Raw genomic sequence first — 13,384 nt, 5'->3', positions numbered from 1 at the left:
ATTGAAGTCACTAGGCATACCCTGGCAGTTCAGTCATCAGTTTCACTCTCTGTGTCAATGTCTGATCATCAATTCACACTGTCATCACTATTCCTTGATCCAACTATTGGCTCAGTTTCTGTTTGTTCAAAAACTGGCTCTACAGGTTTCCTTTTACATGTCATTGTTTTTTTTTAGTTGAAAGCTCTGTCCACTTATGAATATTGATGAGTTATCACAGCGCGGCAAAACATATAGAAATATTCATGAATTTTGGCATCATGATGTTATTTTAGCCACTAGATTGCAGCAGGATTCCATCCGGAATGTTGCTCAGGTTTACCCTTCTTCATTGGATCATAACAGAGTAATCCATGAGACACTCTGGATGGAGCATGGAGATGCTCGTTGTTTATACCAAGGAAGTTAAGGCTTTTTGCAGGCTTACCACTGTTAGGCATCTTGCAGGTAACACTAGGTGGTAACACGTGATGCCCATTTTTTAATGTGCTCTTGAGACCTGCTTCTGGTAACTGTTTCACAAACTTAAAATGTTGTTTTATAGCCAGGGTCCTGACGTGTATAATCAAATCCCATTATCCACGGGGTTATGTTGCTGCGGTAGGGAAACCACAGATGATGAAACATTTATCCTATGGGCAAAATTGAATCAAGTTCCAGTTTGACATTCAGCTTGGGGATAGGACCGGCAGGGTGAAACAGGGTCTGCCAGCTATGCTTCCCTAAAGTCTTAGTAATGATACTTCCACAGGTTCATCTATTAGTCTATTGATTTCCCAGATTTAATTTTTATGCTGCAGAAACCTTTTACTTCCTCTAGATAGTTAAGTTTGATTATCTTCTTGGTACTCCGCCAGAGGTCCCAAATGACTATAGCAGCAGGCTGATCTGAGGACCTCACTAAACCATCCAATTGGTAGAAGTGATGGGCAGTGTGAAGGCGTATAGAGAGCAAGGACTCTTTCAGTTTGAGCTTTTATCCCACATTTACTGGGAATTCCAAGTTTGTGGGGAACAACCAAAAGCCTCAATGCCCACCATAAATGAGATTCAATGGCTTACCCACACCTCCTGATGCTGGATAGACACATGTCGACCCATTCAGTGTAGTGCGCATGCAGCCCAGATATCTAAGGGCATCACAGAGTTGCTATTGCTCAATCTCACATGTCACTGCTGCATGATAGGCCACTCTGAATTTTTTTTGTGGTGCATGACTGCAAATAAGTGGGAGTAGACTGTGGGTGTTGTGGACTTAATTACAATTTTGTAATAGCAGATAAGTAAATCCATGGAAATGGAATCCACTGATAGTGGGGGTTTACTGCATTTATTATTTGTTTTTGTATTTTTTGTAAATTTTGAATTTCATTCGATCATGTTGATATCATTGATCATGTTTCTATGTTGCTTACAGCCACACCAGTGTGAATGCGCCTGATCTCCGAAGCTAAACACACTCAGGCTCGGCCAGTACTTGGATGGGAGACTGCTTAGGAACCCTCAGTACTGTAAGCTTTCTGCGGTGGGCTGGCGCCCTGCCTGGGGTTTTTTCCTGCCTTGCGCCCTGTGTTGGCTGGGATTGGCTCCAGCAGACCCCCGTGACCCTGTAGTTAGGATATAGGGGTTTGTATAATGGATGGATGGATGTTTCTATGTTAAATCTGACAGTTTTGTTTATTGTAGTTTATTATCCACTGTCTCTTTAAAGTAGTGTTCATTCCTTGTTCTTTGTGGATGAAGCTTTAGGAGGCAGGGTCACCCTGATATCACTATTGCTGGGTCCTCCCTCTGGCTTTATAAGTCATATCCATAAGTGATTCATTGAGTGCTCTAAGGAGTTTATTGTATATTTACTGTTTTTTTTTTTTGATTATTTTGCTTGTCTTAATATTCTGCTCTCAGATTGTGTAGAGGGACTTGTAGCTTTGGAGTGCCCTTCAAGCAATTTCTTTCTACTCTTTTCTGTTATAGTTGTCTATTTTTTCCTTCTTTCAATAGATATATTTTTCTCTCTCTCTTGTAAGGCATTTTTGTGAAATTTGTGACTTTATTGCATTTTAAATTTTTCTGAGCCATCTCCTCATTTATTGACTTGTCTTGCCAGAAACCTGCATGTAGAAGTTGGGGAATTGGTTGGTTTGGGGCTAGCCTCTTCCTGGATATCCAAAGAAGGCCATTGATGGCTTTGTGGAGCATTTAAGATGTCAAACATACTTTTTGCCATGTTCCAAATGTCTCCAAATGACAACACAAGGACTTTAGGTTTGATTGTTGCAGGCACTCTATTGTAGGACTTCTTGGACAATTGCTATTGTAAACCATGTTATAGGTTTTGGGTCACTAGGTGACAACACTGTTCAGGAATTTTAAGCACTGTGACTTAAGGCTGATGTGATTCTGCATTAAAAAAAAGACATACAGTCCTCGAAATATCACAGATATCCAGCAAAGATGTCACTGGCCTTTCTCACAAACAGGCCTAACTCCAGGCAGCCTGGCCCCAAACTTAATGTGCAAGCACAAAGGCCTGCATAGGCCCAAAATAGGGCACAGGGTTTTAAACTTCAAAAATACATCAAATACTTTTCAAGGTAAAGGAGAAAACATAAAACGCTGGCTTCAAAGGAAAAAGGCAAATCAATGTTATTTAAAATCATGGTGTTTATTAAACAATCAAAATAGAAAGGTAAGAAGAAGAAAGAAAGGTAAGCAAGTCCAAAGCATAATCTAGAAAACTGTGAACGAAGACAAAATGATAATCCCCAAAAAGTGGAAATCCAAGGTAAGTACATATGAAAAATGCTCTCGACACAACAAACGTTAATGAAGCTCTGAGTGTTCTGCTCCCTCAGGAGAGATGTAATTCTTTTGGTTCTGATTTCCCAGATTTAACTTGTGTGTCCTTTTTCTTTTATTTTGTGACATCCTCTGGTCTACTATTAAGCTGACTGTTATGCTTTTCACATGAAGCAGAATAACAAGTAGGTGAATGGACTTGCTACTCATCACACAAAGACTCCATGGTGGGGGCTAAACTGCAAACCTTGTGGGATAAAATCCAAAGCCTTCGCCACATGGCCTCACTTTCTAGTCCACCTCTCTTCTCCCACAACTGCATTATCTTCCCTAATATCAGAGGCAGAAATTGGTGCTGCACACATAAAGGCAGATAGGTTTGTCTCATTTGAAACACCCAGCAGCTTTCTCGTAAACCAATCACCATCCTTCCTGGAGAACTAATTTTTAAGAACCCATATACATCTCTCTATTATAAAAAAAATATGCGATGAGAGACACTTTCATGTTACGTGAGATGGTCAGGTCACGTCATGCTTACAACCATTGGAAGCCAGTCCCGTGATACACATGCAGAGCAGGTTAGAGATAATGGAAGTAGGAAAATTTGAAAGTCTCAAAAAAGGAAAGTAAAGATCGCCTTAGCGCAAACAAATGGAAACTATTACTCAGTGAATTAACAAAACAGCGAAAAGAGATAGAATAGTGTTTGAGGATGTCTGGGGGAGAAGAGAGACAAGACAGTGAGACAAAAGGACAGCTGCTGTATAGGCTTATAAACATTTGAAGTGCAGCAATCCAGCAGCTAATCGAGCAAAGAGGAGGTAAAAAACAACGGTCATTTGTTTCCCATTGTATCACCATTTAAGAGGGGTTTCAGAGGAGCGACCGCGTTTCCTTGGGGTGCGTTCAGCCCCCCTCTTCACAACAGCGTGTAGCGCAGGTGGGAGGGGTAGGGGTTGGTGAGCAAAGCCCCCTAATTATCTATATACAGTATATAAAAGTCAATGAATGTGTGTATGTATGTATGTTCCAGCATCACGTCCAAATGGTTGGAGCAATTTTCCTGACACTTGGTACACATGTTTCTCATTGGTCAACTAAAAATACTGTAGGGTGAAATCAACCCTAACCCATCCCCTTCTCGGTAGGGTGGTCTTGCGGTCTTGTATGCATGTTATCATCCAGTTGACATTTTGAACGACCACCAGAGGGCGAACTGGAGGTGACTGCCAGCATTCTTTATGTCTGAGCACCACCGCGTGCCTGTTGCTTTTGAAATTAAATAGAGTTGGCCGGTTCTGAGCGTCAACTGGATGATAACATACATACAAGACCGCAAGACAAGCACATTAGTGAGTCTTCATTGTTTGTTAATTTATTTTTATTTTTAAAGTTGTGTTTTTTTTTTTTAAATGATATTTTTCTCAAATAATTAAATAAAAAAAACCCAGTTTATTTTCCTCCCGGGCAATGCCAGGCATTTCAGCTAGTTTATTATAACAATGTCTATCCCATTGTTTCCAGGCCACACTGGTCACTGGGGGCATTTTGGCTTGTGTGGTGCAACATTAATTGGCTACATGGGCATCCATGACCATTGTGCTTATAATTTGTGTGGATTTACCAAGTGGCATGTGGTGTAGCAGCATTTTTTACTTGACACTTATTTGAAATATTATATTTAGACAAAATCAACCCTCAGTAAACACTCGATAATTAACAGTGACTCAGATCAACAAAGATGTGGTTATAAAATTTCAACTGAAGCTGCTCAACAACAAGCTCTGACTGTTGGTTTTGTCACTTGACAAAATGCCACTGCATTCCAGTCAGAAACAGTTGACAGGAGGGATGATGGATTTCAATGTGCTGATTGCTTTATATCTCTCGTGTCAGTTCAGTGTGAATAATGTCTACAAAACAACAGATGCCAGCTTAATTTTTCATGAGAAATACATTACTTCTTTACATAACACCTTATGTAGAATCCTGAAACTTTCTTTAGATAGGAAAACTAACCTTTACAACACACATAGCTTAATTTTGAAGAAAAAAATCCATCCATCCACTTACTGAATCTGTTTCTTCTAATAATTGGCGGTTTCTGGCATAGGCAATAGAGACAATTGCTTAGGGTGGCACGTTCTTAGGGGTACACAAGCACCTTCATCCTCCACCCCTTGCCTGGTGGAAAGTAATAATAGATTACAATACAATGTGCGTATCTTCGGCTGATGTTGAACACATGCTGTTGAACAAAAACTACAAAAACGCAAATACAATATTCTCGTTGTATGGCTGTGATGACTAAATTAGAAAAAATCTTTCCAGGTTGTTATTCTCTTTCTCTGAAAAAATCATGTGTGTGTGCATGTTGTTCCCACGTCTTCTTGATCAGAGAGGGAGGATCACTAAGTCACACTCAGTACACCATAGAGATGAACAACTGATCACAAAGGTGCCCAGTTTTAACACTAGAATTACCGCAGCCTACAAAAAAACTCGTAGATCCGGCCCACCTTAAATCCATTCGTACCTCTCCGTCACTGTCTTTTGTCCTGAAAATGTGCTGATAAAGACAAGCAGCCTGGTTTCCCATTCTCCCACTGCCGCAAAACATGCACAAAGTTCTCCCAGCTCATGCCTTGATTGATTATCTGGTAGTGAAGTGCTGGAGTTTTAGAATGGAAATAATAGATCGTTATTTGGAACACATGCATTTCATGTGTGTTCCGTTTCTATAATAATCTGTGTAAACACATTGTTAAAACAGAACCGTTTTTCATATTTTAGTAGTAAATGATGAAATGTTGGCATAAACTATATAATGTGTGAAGCCTGAAGTCCAAAGATCAAATAAATACTTTCATGAAAGGTTCAAGGATAAGACAACAGCTTCCGTGGCATAGCGGTAAGATTTGCTGACTTGAAATCAAGAGTCCCTGGTTTGATCCTCACTGCCTCCTATATTTGCCATTTTCAGTGGTGAAACAGTAAAACTGAATAGAAAAAATCAAGTGACGGTGAGACACAAAGAAGGCGGATTCGCCAGCGTTTGTGTGTCAGCTTTTATCCCTCCAGATCTGAGAATGTCCAGTTCCATTTCCTCAAAACACCACTCACATCTACAGTTACTCCCAGTTTCAAATAAAAACTAACAGCATCAGATCCCTAGGGCAGTAGTATGCATCATGATCGTTACTGAGAGAATAAAAGTGAAAAAAAAAAAACGGAAACTTTTACAAGTCCTATAAATGTACACCATCTATTACAGACTCAAACTAAATGTATCTGTGTACTGTATAATATTAACAATAAGAGTAGCTCACTACTGGAAACAGCAAATATAGGAGGCAGTCGGGATCAAACTGGGGACTCTTGATTACAAGTCAGCAAATCTTACCGCTACGCCACGGAACCTTTTGTGAAAGTGTTTATTTGATCTTTGGACTTCAGGCTTCACTCATTATATAGTTTATCCCAACATTTCGTCATTTACTACTAAAATATGAAAAACAGTTCTGTTTTAACAATGTGTTTACACAGATTATTGTAGAAACGGAACACACATGAAATGCATGTGTTCCAAATAACGATCTATTATTTCAACTCTAAAACTCCAGCACTTCACTCCCAGATAATTAATCAAGGCATGAGCTGGGAGAACTATGTGCATGTTCTGCAGCGGTGGGGGGATGGGATACCAGGCTGCTTGCTGTTTGTCTTTATCTGCACATTTACAGGACAAAAGACGCTGACGGAGAGGTGCGAATGGATTTAAGGTGGGCTGGATCTGGTAATTCTAGTGTTAAAAGACAAAAAAAGGAAGAAGAGGAGGAATCTGCTAAAAATCAAGGTGTTTTATCATGGCCTCTATCTTTAAGATTTTCACTAAAGTTTTATTCCCGGATGCCCTTCCTAACACTAACCCTCTCTTGGAACCAGCACCAAGTTGGGCTCATAGAGACACATTGATCCAAAAATGAAGATTTGCATATGGCTTTATTGATTTGGAGAAGGCTTATGGAACAATGGCACATGAAGAGATCTTTAAGTGCATGAGAGAGTAGGGAGTACCAGAAAGATGTGAAGACTGCCCATGATTTGTATGAGAGACTAAAGACTCGGGTTAAAAGCAGTGTTAGGGTGACAGACAGTTAGAGTAGGTCTGCACCAGGGAGTAAGTCCTTACCTTTTTGGATGTGTTGACTTGTGTGATAATAGACCATTCTCCCTGGTTCATGCTTTTAGCTATGGACATGTTGTGTAGCACCAGAAAGGAGGAAATGGAGATTAAGTTGGGAGAATGGAGAAGGGCTTTGAAAGATGAAGGATTGAAAATAAATAAGAAGGAAGACAAAATATTTGAGGTTTAATGATGATCAGGATTCAGAAGTCAGCCTGCAGGGATAGCTACTGAAAAGAGTGGATAAGTTTAAACATCTAGGATCAGGGGTAGCCCAAAAAGGTGAATTATAGATAGATGGAGAGATAACCAATGGAATGCTGTGTGGATGAAACAATTGCAAGAAGGTATCAGGAGTATTGTGCGATTGAAGAACTAAGGTGAACGTTAAAGGTAAAATTTCTAAAACAGTCGTAAGACAAATAATGATGTATGGAAATGAAACATGGGCAGTACAGGTAAATTAGAAATGATAATAAATGGTAGAAATGAGAAGGTGGAGATAGACATGTGGAGTTATTAGAAAATGACAGAATAAGAAATGAGGCGATCAGAGGTAAAGCAAAAGTGGGAGTGAAATCTAAGAAAATACGTGAAAGTAGGTTGAGGTGGACATGTGATGAGGAGAGAAAGTGAATATGTGGGGAAAAGGGAGGCCAAAACCTAGATGAATGGATAACGTAAAAGAAGGTATGAGGGATAAAGGGTTTCACTGATGAAGAGCTGCAGGGCTAAGCTGTATAGAGAAGGCTGATCTAGAACATTGAACCCACATAGAAGGGGAAAAGATAAAGAGGAAGATCATGTCATCTACCATTTACATTTTATGTTACCGTTTCAGAATAGTAGCTCGCCATGTCGATACTAAGCCCCATCATCACACTACAAGTTAGTTGGCAGGCTCACATGAAGCCAATATATTCAGCTAAACTTTCTCAGAAACAACAAGAACTATCAAGTGTTTTTTTGTTGCCTTTTGTGTCAGTATGATTATAAAACCTTGCAGCACTTCTGAATTTTAAACAGTCTATTGCTAATCTGCCTTTTGTCCAAAACTAAGATAAGGTGAAAATAAGAATAATAAGTTCATAACTATTACTGTTTTACTTCAAACCCTAAATCTCATGAACATTTTGTTTGAGTAAAATGACATTATGTAATTACCTATCTATACTAATAAAAGGCAAAGCCCTCACTGACTGACTGACTCACTGACTGACTCACTGACTCATCACTAATTCTCCAACTTCCTGTGTAGGTGGAAGGCTGAAATTTGGCAGGCTCATTCCTTACAGCTTACTTACAAAAGTTAAGCAGGTTTATTTTCGAAATTCTATGTGTAACTGTCATAAGTGGAACCTACTTACGTACATATATACGGCCATAGCCTGCAGCTCGGTCAACGTTTGAGGCGCAGTTGCATCCCTCATCGTCACGCCTCCCATGTAATTGAGTGCCTGCCCATATAAGGCCATCCGTCAGCAGCAATCCAATAGACACGCTGCCGCTAAATATTTGCGCGTGAAGGACTGTGCTTATGCAAACGAAGATGAGATGGTCAGGGATAGACTAGTGTTTGGCACAAACTCAGCGGAAGTGCGAGAGAAACTTTTAAGTGCCGGGTCTTAGCTAACATTAAATAAAGCCGTGGACATCACAAGAGCGCACGAGATAGCACAAGCACAGCTGAGACCCTTCGATGCATGTACTCCGAGTGGCTCAGGTGAACTGACTGTGAACGCAGTATGCAGAGAACAAACAAGACCTCCAAAGAGCGCTGAACAAAAAGCGCATTACACAACTGAGAAGGCAGCAAAAGAATATGAAACAAGTGACGCATTACAAGCATATTCATAAGTGCAGCTACTGCGGAAACAAAGCACGGTGTAAACCTTAAGTTTAAATTAAGTTCATAGACACGCTGCCGCTGATGTTTGTCATGCCTACGACGAATACGATATTCGCGAGATACAAGCTTAATAAGAAGATGCAGGGTATAAACGAGACTTTTGATCACTTTGTAACGGAGTTAAAATTGCTGTAACTGAGTTAAAATTGCTGGTGAAGGACTGTGCTTATGCAAACAAATAAGAAAGCAAGGTATGAAGCTTAACTTTAAATTAAGTTCATAGACACGTTGCCACTGGCATTTGTCATGCCTAAGACGAATACGATATTCGTGAGATACAAGTTTAATGAGAGGACGCAGGGTATAAATGAGACTTTTGATCACTTTGTAACAGAGTTAAAATTGCTGGTGAAGGACTGTGCTTATGCAAACGAAGATGAGATGGTCAGGGATAGAATAGTGTTTGGCACAAACTCAGCAAACGTGCGAGAGAAACTTTTTTACGTTCATAGACACACTGCCGCTAAATATTCTTAGGCAAATCCACAACTTATTGCCTGTTGAACATCTTAGATTCACGAGTACTGATTTTATTAGTGATCACTTCAATGAATGAAATCTGTTATCTTTACAACGGTTGACAACGAAGATGAGATGGTCAGGGATAGACTAGACAAACACGGAATGTAACTTGAACACAACACATCCTCCAAATACGAACCTGATTGAAACAAATAATGATAATCAAATCCTTGATTACAGCAACACTCATAACAGTCACAAAACAATTACATTGACAATCATGTTACGTTATTTTTATAATGTTTCCTTTTCTTTTTCAAAACTTTTTTAACACATTACTTCTCCGCTGTGAAGCGCGGGTATTTTGTTAGTTTACTAATAAAGCAACAATATGTGTACATCTGTGAAGACATGAATGTGGAGGCACATTCATGCTCTTCTCTTTCTTGTGTCTCTTCCGATTACTTTGCCAAAATAAAGACACAACCACAGGCCACTTTGCTGAGATTGCCGCTATTCAAAATTTTCTTTAATTTTTCTATTATGTCATAAGCTTTTGATTGAGACTAAGATCAAGGTTCTAGCATCAATAGCCTGTGAGTAATCGTCTGATGGATAGACAGACCTTAGCATTTTGTGCCATGACTCGGGAGTCCCAAAAGCAAAGAAGGCCGAAAAATTCTTTCAAAAATTGACCTCTGGGGAGGGGATTACTGTCCAAAACTTAGAAATGCTAAATACTAAGGGGTCCAGAAGAATCTTTATAAAATAAAAGGTTTACTTAAATGAAAGGATCTGTAGTACAAAAAGCTCCTAAGAGTACAAAAGAAATTACCTGAGACAGCAAGGCAAACCAAACCAACACAGTCCTAATACAGAATCCCAAGACAAAGACAAAAAACAGAGCCCAGGTTCAAAATTCCAGGAAAACGTGATGAGTAAAACACAAGTAAACACTCCTCTCCTCTCCTCTCCTCTCCTCTCCACTCCACTCCACTCCACTCCCTAGCACGTCCAAAATGAACTGCTAGAACTATGGAAGGCCCTCCTATGTATAGGATGGAGGGCAGTTCCTGGTGATGATTGACAGGTGGCCCCACCTATCGGGGAACCAGCCCCAAAACACTTTTGGCATTTTCTAGTTACAAAAAAACCCAAAAAACAAAGAATAATGCCTATAATAAACAAAAGAAACATTAATATAAATAAAAGGCACAAAAATGGACAAACAGACAAGAAACACAACTTTGTACCCCAGCCAGCGGAGAAATGCTTGCTGAAACATAACATTTCATATATATAAATTGAGCCAACACCTTTATCACGATTAATTTCAATTTAATTCCTAACAAAATGTTTCATTTTTATTATTACTAAACAATATTGTATATTAGGACAATCTCTTTATTTGATATACTTTAATACTTTATTAATCGTTAAGGAGAAGTTACCTTTTCAAGGTAATAGACATTTTCAGATACAATACAATTGTTTGCATACATTTTGTAATTATTATTTTATTAATGTTTTATATTAGACCAGCTTGTTTGAGATAGATAGATAGATAGATAGATACTTTATTAATCCCAAGGGGAAATTCACATACTCCAGCAGCAGTAAACTGATAAAAAACAATATTAAATTAAAGAGTGATAAAAATGCAGGTATATCAGACAATAACTTTGTATAATGTTAACCCCCCCGGGTGGAATTGAAGAGTCGCATAGTGTGGGGTCTCCTCAGTCTGTCAGTGGAGCAGGACAGTGACAGAAGTCTGTCACTGAAGCTGCTCCTCTGCCTGGAAATGACACTGTTCAGTGGATGCAGTGGATTCTTCATGATTGACAGGAGCCTGCTCAGTGCCTGTCGCTCTGCCACGGATGTCAAACTGTCCAGCTCTGTGCCTACAAAAGAGCCTGCCTTCCTCACCAGTTTGTCCAGGCGTGAGGCATCCCTCTTCTCTATGCTGCCTCTCCAGCACACCACCGTGTAGAAGAGGGCGCTTGCCACAACCGTCTGACAGAACATCTGCAAGATCTTATTGCAGATGATGAAGGACGCTAGCCTCCTAAGGAAGTATAGTCGGCTCTGTCCTCTCTTGCACAGAGCATCAGTATTGGAAGTCCAGTCCAATTTATCATCCAGCTGCACTCCCAGGTATTTATAGGTCTGCAGCCTCTGCACACAGTCACCTCTAATAATCACAGGGTCCTCCTAAAATCCACTACCAGCTCCTTGGTTTTGCTGGTGTTCAGGTGTAGGTGGTTTGAGTCACACCATTTAACAGAGTCTTTGATTAGCTTCCTGTACTCCTCCTCCTGCCCACTCCTGATGCAGCCCACGATAGCAGTATCATCAGCGAACCTTTGCACGTGGCAGGACTCCGAGTTGTATTGGAAGTCTGATGTATATAGGCTGAACAGGACCGGAGAAAGTACAGTGCTCTGCGGCGCTCCTGTGTTGCTGAACACAATGTCAGACCTGCAGTTCCCGAGATGCACATACTGAGGTCTGTCTGTAAGATAGTCCATGATACATGCCACCAGGTATGGATCTACTCCCATCTCTGTCAGCTTGTCCCTAAAGAGCAGAGGTTGGATGGTGTTGAAGGCGCTAGAGAAGTCCAGAAACATAATTCTTACAGCACCACTGCCTCTCTCCAATTGGAAGAGGGATCGGTGTAGCATATAGATGATGGCATCCTCCGCTCCCACCTTCTCCTGGTATGCGAACTGCATACTGTTTGTTCAGAGTAATGTACAAGATCAGATACTTTTCAATTGCTGCACACGTTTTGTTATCACTACTGTCTTATTAACATTGCTGTCTATCAGGCTAACCCCTTTATTCAAGGCTCCTCATGGGATCAGATGCATTGCTGATCTTTACATAAATTCTTTCATTGTTATATTATATTATTTCTGTATATAAGACTAACCACTTTATTCAAGACAACTTAACAGCTCATACAACTGGAACTGTTTACATGCAGTTTTTGCAGAGGGACTACAAGGAGACTTGCTCAGGGCTCTTCACAGATTTTAAACAGAGTGTCGAAAGGAGTTATGCATCTGAAAGTGAGTTACTGTATAAAACTACAAAAAAGGCCCATCAGCCAAGTGACGCACAGCCTAACAAACTCTCGGCAGGGACTTCAATGCTAGCAATTTATTTGAATGGGCTTTGATTACATTTTAGAATAATGTTGCATGGCAAGAGAATACACATACATTCCACTTGGAGAGTTCATTTTATTTTATGTTATGCACATGTAAAAAAATACCAAATTTCATTTCATTGTAACCTTGCCCAATGATCTCTGTTTAAAAAATCGCATACAATGAATTTCAGATTCATTGTATGGAATAAAAGCAAAGGTGGTGGTGGGGGGCTGTCTTACTTTCTGAAGGCACTGTATGTGGACCCCTTTACATGCTGTCTTTCCCGCCTGGGGCATTCAGATGTTAATTCTCACTTGTGGGCGATTCTTTCAACTGTAGTGTTTGACTGATGTTCAAAGCACAATGGAAATGTAGATTTTGAAGTGATTAACGGAAGTGCCTGCTGTCATTAGGCAATAAAAAAAATAACCAGCTAATTATTAATTGTGCCCTCTAATTATTGCTTTTTCAAGTCTCTAGCCATAGTTGACATCTTATTTAGGACATGATTAGCTTATCTCAGCAATGGAAAAAAAATACAAGCCATGAAACTGCCACTACAAGAGAGCAAATTACAGTGCTTTAGGGTGACATGTGCCAAAACAAACACAGCACACCCTCTTCCAGTCATTATCACCTAATTGTTTAACGCAAGGTTGTAAAAGCAGCATTCCAAAGTAACTAAATTTCTCCAAGATGTTATTGATTGGTTCAGCTCATCTGATAGTGAAAGAGCTAATAATGGGAAAGCAGAAATCTGATGACTATCTGCTGTAGCATCTTCCAGCATGTTGGCTCCAGAGTAAAGTTTTAAAATTCTTACTTGCATGTGCTAATTCACAATAGAGCTATCCATCATATTAA

This window comes from Polypterus senegalus, chromosome 13, assembly GCF_016835505.1.
Source record: "Polypterus senegalus isolate Bchr_013 chromosome 13, ASM1683550v1, whole genome shotgun sequence".
Classification (NCBI taxonomy): domain Eukaryota; kingdom Metazoa; phylum Chordata; class Cladistia; order Polypteriformes; family Polypteridae; genus Polypterus; species Polypterus senegalus.
Note: the sequence above shows the minus strand (reverse complement) of the source record.